General features: G+C 37.0%; 1 pseudogene across 1 annotated transcript; it reads right to left on the bottom strand.

Moving 5' to 3' along the window:
• Nucleotides 1–2584: 2584 nt before the first annotated feature.
• Nucleotides 2585–6907, bottom strand: LOC143600642 (uncharacterized; annotated as a pseudogene). The gene is made up of 11 exons (XR_013147516.1): nucleotides 5957–6907; nucleotides 5515–5715; nucleotides 5348–5434; nucleotides 4869–5077; nucleotides 3797–3895; nucleotides 3638–3706; nucleotides 3418–3558; nucleotides 3247–3336; nucleotides 2992–3159; nucleotides 2847–2925; nucleotides 2585–2769 (listed from the first exon to the last, which is right to left on the bottom strand). The product of XR_013147516.1 is annotated as an uncharacterized LOC143600642 (transcript).
• Nucleotides 6908–7321: the final 414 nt, after the last annotated feature.

Below are 7321 nucleotides of genomic sequence, written 5' to 3'. Positions count from 1 at the left end.
CTCCCAGTAGCTCATCAAGAAAAACGTCAGGAATTTCATTAACAACAGGGACTTGATCAAGTTCTTTTCCCTTTTCTTTTGTATCAATCACGTAGGCGAGAAACGTTTGATGACCATGCTTCATATAACTCCTCACCTTTTCCAACGAGCATCTTATAATATCATTCTTCCTTTCTCCATAAACACAAATTTGTTTTCCAGTTGGTGATAGAAATTGGACGATCTTTAAATTACAAACTATCGACGCCTGATGTTGGGATAACCAGTCCATCCCAATAATAACATCAAATTCCCTTAGAGTAATAGAAATTGAGTCGATAGAATATTCTTCTCCTTGAATAATTATTTTACAATTTCGACATATTTCGGAGACGACAAAGCTCTTATCACTAGCGATTTTGAAGTCTTAATGAATTTACTAAATTACTTCTACTAAAAGAACTATGACAAGCAAAAGTTTTTTATACGAATGGTCTACTAGCTCCATAATCGAATAAAACATAGGCAGAGAGGGAATTTACGAGAAAGGTACCTGTTACGACATCAGGTATAACCTCCGCCTCCTTTGTAATGATTTGAAAAGCCCTGCCTCAAGGTTTTGGAGCTTCCAACTTCTTCACGTTCTCGGCATTTCTCGATCCTTCTATTGCCTTTCCATTCCTTGCCCACAACTCTGGGCAATCATTTTTCATATGGCCCGGTTTATAGCAGTTATAACATAAGTTCACTGGACTAGTACACTTTGGTGTTGTATACCCAAGTCTCCCACACTTATAACAAGTTGGGTTTTTATAACGACATTCCCCGAAATGCCTCTTTCCACAGAACTGGCAAGCACCAGATTCCTTCTTAAAGCTAGACTTAACGATTTTTGCTTTCTTTGCAGATGCTGCAAGAATTATAACATCTAGCTTTTGCTTCCCATCTCTTTCAACTTGTCTTTTTAGCTCCACCTCTCATTCACAAGCTCGATTAAGAAGCTCCTCGATACTTCGACACTTTGATGGAGAAATAAATTCTCTTATTTTTGTTTTAAAGATTAGGTGGAAACGAGTCATCCATGCTTCTTCACTAGTGAAGAGAGAATGACAAAACTTGGCTTTATCATAGAAAATTCCAAATATTTCGTCCACTGTTTCATTGCCTTGACGCATATGAAGGAGTTCCTCGGTGATACGATCAATTGCAACACGGGGACTGAAATGTTTTAGGAAGATTGGTTTGAATTCTTCCCAAGACATATTTCTTATCGTTTATCTACCCTTTTCCTTTTTAACATATCCCACCAATCTTTAGCTCTTTCAGAAAACCGGTTCGTTATGAACATCACTTCATCAGCCGCATCGCAGTAACACGTATTAAAAATAGTCTCCATGGCTGTAATCCACCTTTGGCTGACCAAGGGGTCTATTTCTCCCTTAAATTGTAACGATTTCAAGCCATGAAATTTCTATACGCACATCGATGCGTTTCTACCGCCACTCTTGGTGTCGCTCCCACGTTCTCGAGAGGCTTTTCCACATTCGATTCATTCTTTTTCAGATTTTCTTCCAGCATAATTCCTATAGAATTTTGCATTTCAGCCAGAAGAAATGGAATATTGGCTTCGAACGCCTTCCCCACCTTAATTTCTATCTGGTGGCGAATTTCATCGGTGACAAATTTTTCAGTATCATCTTGACGAGGTGAAGACGCAGATTCTTCCGAAGCATTATCTACATGCATTTCTATATTAAGGCTTCCATCACCATGTACAATATTTCCTTCTTCCTCTGCCATATCTTTTTTATTGTGATGAATAACCATGATTTATGTTCCATTAGGTTAACGAATGCCCCAGCAATCCCAGTGACATCATCTTTATCGTACTCCAAAGCATTGATCTCCGCCCGGTTACATTTTTCTTAGATAGGATTCCATAATTAGTTTTCTTATACTTGATATGATGTGATGAATTGTAGGTCACTTGACATCAAAGGGTGATGTCTACAGTTTCAGGGTGGTGTTACTTGAGATGATAACCGGGCGGAGATCAATGGACAAAAACCGGCCCAATGGCGAGCATAACCTCGTGGAATGGAGAGAGAAGACGGTTCTACATATTAACAGGCCCTCAGCTAGAAGGTCGGTTCTCAATAAGAGGTGCACAAAAGGCAGGCCAATTAGCCACCCTTTGCCTTAGCCGTGACCCCAAGGCTAGACTACTCATGAGTGAGGTTCGTGAAGCTCTAAAGCCCCTCCCAAATCTTAATGACATGGCTTGCTCTTCCCCTTATTTTCAGGCCATGCAGCCAGAGCGTGCTGGAAGTAATTTGAGTAGTAGAAATGGATGGAAATGGCAGCTGAAAGGGCAGCCGGTTAGGAGTTTGTCAATTTCTAACTCACCAAGTTATCAGAATCAACCTAATCGGTCTCCAAAACCGGTCCGATAGCTTTCATTGATGTCATGATTAGGTAAAGATGTCAAATTACTAATTGATGAATTGGTATGTTTTGTTTTATGGTATTGATGAACCCCTTTTTTTGTCATGTTTGCATCTTTAGTGTTAAATGTTTATGGTTGATTGGTTGCACTTCTCTTTTTATTCGTCGCAAACGAGACAGTTAAAACTCAAGAATACATAATACAAAATTACAAATCAATGAATTCATTTCTCAATGATGAACTCTTGAATCTCTATACCAGTATGTCTAGAACCACCTTGTAATTTCAGCAACACTTGATCACCAACTTTCAGTGATGTCACTGGATTGCTGTTGCTTTATTTCCTACACCAAATCAAATCTATTAACCATCCAGACATTTTACATATAACTCATATGAATTGAACCTTAAAAACATAAACCTTTGTTGGCTGGTACAAGTCCAACAGTCTCAGCATTCTGCAATAGAATGCTGTAACAAGTTTCCTCATCTGAATCAATCTGTGAAACCGCAAAGTCAAAACATACTACAATAAAAAACCGAACCGATTAAACATTTAAACGGACCTTAGCAGTTATAATAACTAACGGCCGGGTCTCGATCTTTACACGACCGACGACTGCAGTTCGTTGTATGCCTCTTTGATCAACTGCAAGGATCTCTTTCCCTGTCTTGAGCTCTGAAAGGTAGCATGTTTTACCTCCTGGAATCGCCACATAGGCGTGAACGGGCCCCTGTAAATGTCGATTATATATTATTATTAATCACTAATGATAAAAAATTGATGTAAATTAATAATTTGCGGGAAAGAAAAAGCGCACTGCGTTGACTCGGAAAGGCATGCTGGCAATGTAGTTTGACTCCAAGCACTCTGAGTGAACAAGAAATAATCCTCTAGCAAAAGATCCAACCTACAAGAATGTATTTTAAAAATTTATTAAAAAAAATTACTTAAAAAACAGAAAAGATGAAGGGGTGAGTCTTGAGAGTACCAGAACACCTTCACCAGGTTTCATGTTACTGCATAGATCAACACAAACTCTATCACCCATACCAGTCATTTCAACACTAGTAATAGTAGCTTTGGTCAACCCCAATTGACTTCCTTCTTGACTTCTTCGGTTAAGGTAACCCTGATAAAGTCAACTTATACAAGAGTAAGACGCGACGATTCACTAAAAACTTGATGGAATTTAAAGTTTAAAACTATACCTTTAGCTCAATGACATCTTCAACATGCTCAGTTTTCAAAACTACTCCTCCTAAACCTTGCTCCAATGCCTACAAAAAGACTAATAATGAAACTTCACTGAGTCAAATTTGGATTTAAATGCATCACATGGTTATTATCTTTTGGTCTTAAAGGTTTACCTCTAGAAAAATTTGTGCTTCTGAAGGAGTTTTTGAGATTGCAAAGACTGTTTTGTGATAACCATGAAATGCTGCAACTATGTTCTCTGCAGGAATCACCTACAAACAATAAAATCAGTAACTAAATAACAAGGTGTAAGTCTGTTTGTTTAATTCACTAGAATGACCATTTTGACTAGACATTTGACCTAAACAGCCATTTGACCTAAATCGATAACAAATATCGCCTTTTTGGCCTAAAAACTGTCATTCACGCTGCCACAGTGCCACGTATCATCCATTGGCTGAAGTATCATCTACCCATTTGGGGCTTAAAAACCTTTAATATAATACAGTTGCGCTGCCATGTCACCTCATTGGGTAAAGACTGAAGTGTGTGCATGCATATCTCTGTTTGCACTGCCACATGTTGTCATGCAAGTAGATGACCAGTGTCATGTCATGTGTTTATTGAGCTAAGATTTGTTGGCATAAGTGTAATACTTTGAATTTGTTTAAAGGATAATGTTTCCAAAAAGTTGGTCAAACTAGCATTACGCTAAAAAACAACTTGGTCAAAATGGCCATTCATGTCATTTTTCCTAACTTAATTGATGAGCTGTTACATCAATGTATATTGAGAAATTTTTAGAAGGTTTGCAATGACAAACTAAAATCAATTGATAACCAGTTGATTGTGCATAGGGGTGCAAACGAGCCGAGCTGCTCCCAAGCTACTTGAACTCGGATTAATAATAAGCCCAACGAGCACGTGCCTCAAATAAAGCTCATTTAGTTATCGAGCCTGCGCTCGAGTCTTGTATGGGAAACTCATTTAGGCCTGTCAAACCTTAAGGAGCCTTGTGCAATTTTTGAGTCATACCTCTTTTGGAATTCTATGCGTTAAGTTAACACTTCATAGCTGAGCTCGAGCCATGGCTCGTTTAAGGTTTTCTCTCAAAATATGTAAAAATAATTAAAAAAAATGGTATTTGAATTAATTAATAATTACAAAACGAGTGGTCAAGCTCGGGCTTGGTAATTTATTCATGCAGACGGTACAAAGGACAGGAATGAAAGAGATGAAGCATACCTGCCAATCCAATAAATGAACAATAACATTTTCTGGTGCAGACTCATGCAATGGTTGAAGCTGCTCCAATTGTTGAGGAGATGATATTTCAGAAAATGTGGCAATCAATTTAGCATCCTCATTAACAACCACCATATTATTATTATTATATTTATTAACATCAAAGGAACTATAACTAAAAACATAAGAAAACCATATAATTTTCATTTCTAGAAAACGTTTACAATAAAGTGGCAGGCAAACGGGCAACAAGCTGCGCCGCTACCCCCTTTTGAATAGAAAAGCCAATCATACTAAAAACGAAGCTTTGAGACCTAGGAGTTGAAAATGTTCTGTATACGATGATATTTATTAAAAAAATAAATAAAAAATACATGAACTATAAGTAAACACATGGGATTTATTAAACCGAACACCCTATTTATTATTATTATTATTATTATTATTATTATTATTATTATTATTATTATTATTATTACTATTACTATTACTATCTGCTGCAGACTCATGCAGTGGTTGAAGCTGCTCCAATTGTTCAATAAACAGAGGACATATGAAAGCAATGGCTGCATGCAGATAACACCAATAAAATCATCAATATATTAATAGATGTGAATTAGCATAGTAGATAGAGTGAGTGAGTTACAAGACCAATCGGTGGCGATGTGACGGTTAAGAGAAGAGAAGATAAAAGTGTTCCACCCTCTTTCAACAGCTGCCGTCATCACCTCCTTCTTCTCCGTCCATATCCACACCTCTTTCTTCTTCTCTTTATTATTATTCTTCTTTGTCATCGGATTGGTTTTGACAGCAGCAGAATTCATCAATCGACGACTCTTAATTTTGCCTGAAAACAATAATTGATTGATATTATTATTATCAAATGCATAACATAATCATCATCATCATCATCGTACTCAGTATATCCCACCAATAGCAATGTTATGGTAGGGTCTGAGGAGGGTAAGATGTAGACAACCTTACCTTTACCCCATAGGGATAGAGAGGACAAAGGGATAGAGAGGGTAAAATGCATAACATAATCGATTGATTGATAATGATGCAACAAACTAACTAACACATAAAACCTTTAATGGTGAATTGGAGTGGAGGACAAAGGGATAGAGCACCCATTTCTGTTATTTGCTATTTTTATTTTATTTATGCAATTCTAACACCTTTTTATAATGTTTTTTAAAGCGGGTGGGCGGGCGGTCCTACTCGCTTCACGTGAGCTTGCCCGAACACTGTATTCGTGTGACTACATTGATTGTTCGGTGCGTTGTAGAGTTACAGGCAGTGGTTTTACAAGTGAGAAAAGGTTGAGGGAGTAGGGGAAATGGGTCGGGTATATCACCACTTCTATGTTGGGTTGTTGCAGGGTTAAAACACGTGGCATAATATTATTGGCGGTTGATATTGTTTTATTCAAATACCGGGCTCTCTTTTAAATCGGCCGTTTATGGTTGTGTTCAATATATTACAACCCCTCGCCTTCCCCTCTTCTTATGGTTAATATTTATATAATGAGTCATTTTTCTCACCAATTTTGTTTCAATTTGCCACATTTTCATTAGGAATCCAAAGATATTTAGAAGTGAATAATCAGTTTAATTATTTAGAGAATGAACACGTCAGAGTGTTTTTAAGAAGAGAGGATGTGATGTAAAAGACAGACAAAGAATCGGCGTTCTTGTATATAACCGTCCAAAAACAGGCGTTGTGAAAGAGTGTAGGATGGGTAGTAGAGAAAGGAGACGGCTCTTTTTGGAAATTTAGTGTTATAAGAGGCGTATGGTCTTTTTGAGTTTTGCCGGTTGCCTTTCATGCAACTGTCGTAACTGTATTTGAGCATCGTTATTGGAGAAGCTCTTAGAGTTTATAAAAAATTTTCGTAATTCACTCTAGGCTAAAGTTTGTAAAGATGTCCCAATTAAACACTTCTAAGATGTTAGGATTTGTCTTTCTAACATTTCTTTTCTAAGCTATAGGATGCTAAAATATAGGTCTAGTACTGAAAATGAAGATGATGTTTTTAGTAAAAACTAACTTAGAAACTTGTAGTGGAAGAAGGTGTTTAAACACTCCAACCACTTTCTTTCTGATGAAATGTGGTACCAGTTTAGAGTTTCAAGTTGGGGGTTCTTGGGGATTCTTGGTTCCTTTCTCTTTATTTGTTATTCCATTTATCACTAAACTTGGGTTATTTCAACTTTTAACGTAGCATTCGAGTTTTACGACCTTTTAATCACTTAATAACTTAAAGCCAACATATATAAAATCGAAAGTTATGATTTTTGTCATGCATGTCCTATGATGTTTAAAGACTACTCCAAGAAAGCAATTTTGTTCAAAAGGAATGATTAGGTGTACTGGGCAAGATAAAAAAGATGGTCAATCTGTCTTTGACTTATTTTAACCTTGAAGGATGAAATTTGTGTGCTGAATAAGAA

The sequence above is a fragment of the Bidens hawaiensis genome, unplaced genomic scaffold, assembly GCF_021521415.1.
Source record: "Bidens hawaiensis isolate Kalapana, Puna unplaced genomic scaffold, B.hawaiensis_p1.1 tig00054620_1, whole genome shotgun sequence".
Taxonomy (NCBI): Eukaryota; Viridiplantae; Streptophyta; class Magnoliopsida; order Asterales; family Asteraceae; genus Bidens; species Bidens hawaiensis.
The sequence above is the reverse complement of the archived record's forward strand: the minus strand, read 5'-3'. Positions and strand labels throughout refer to the sequence as shown.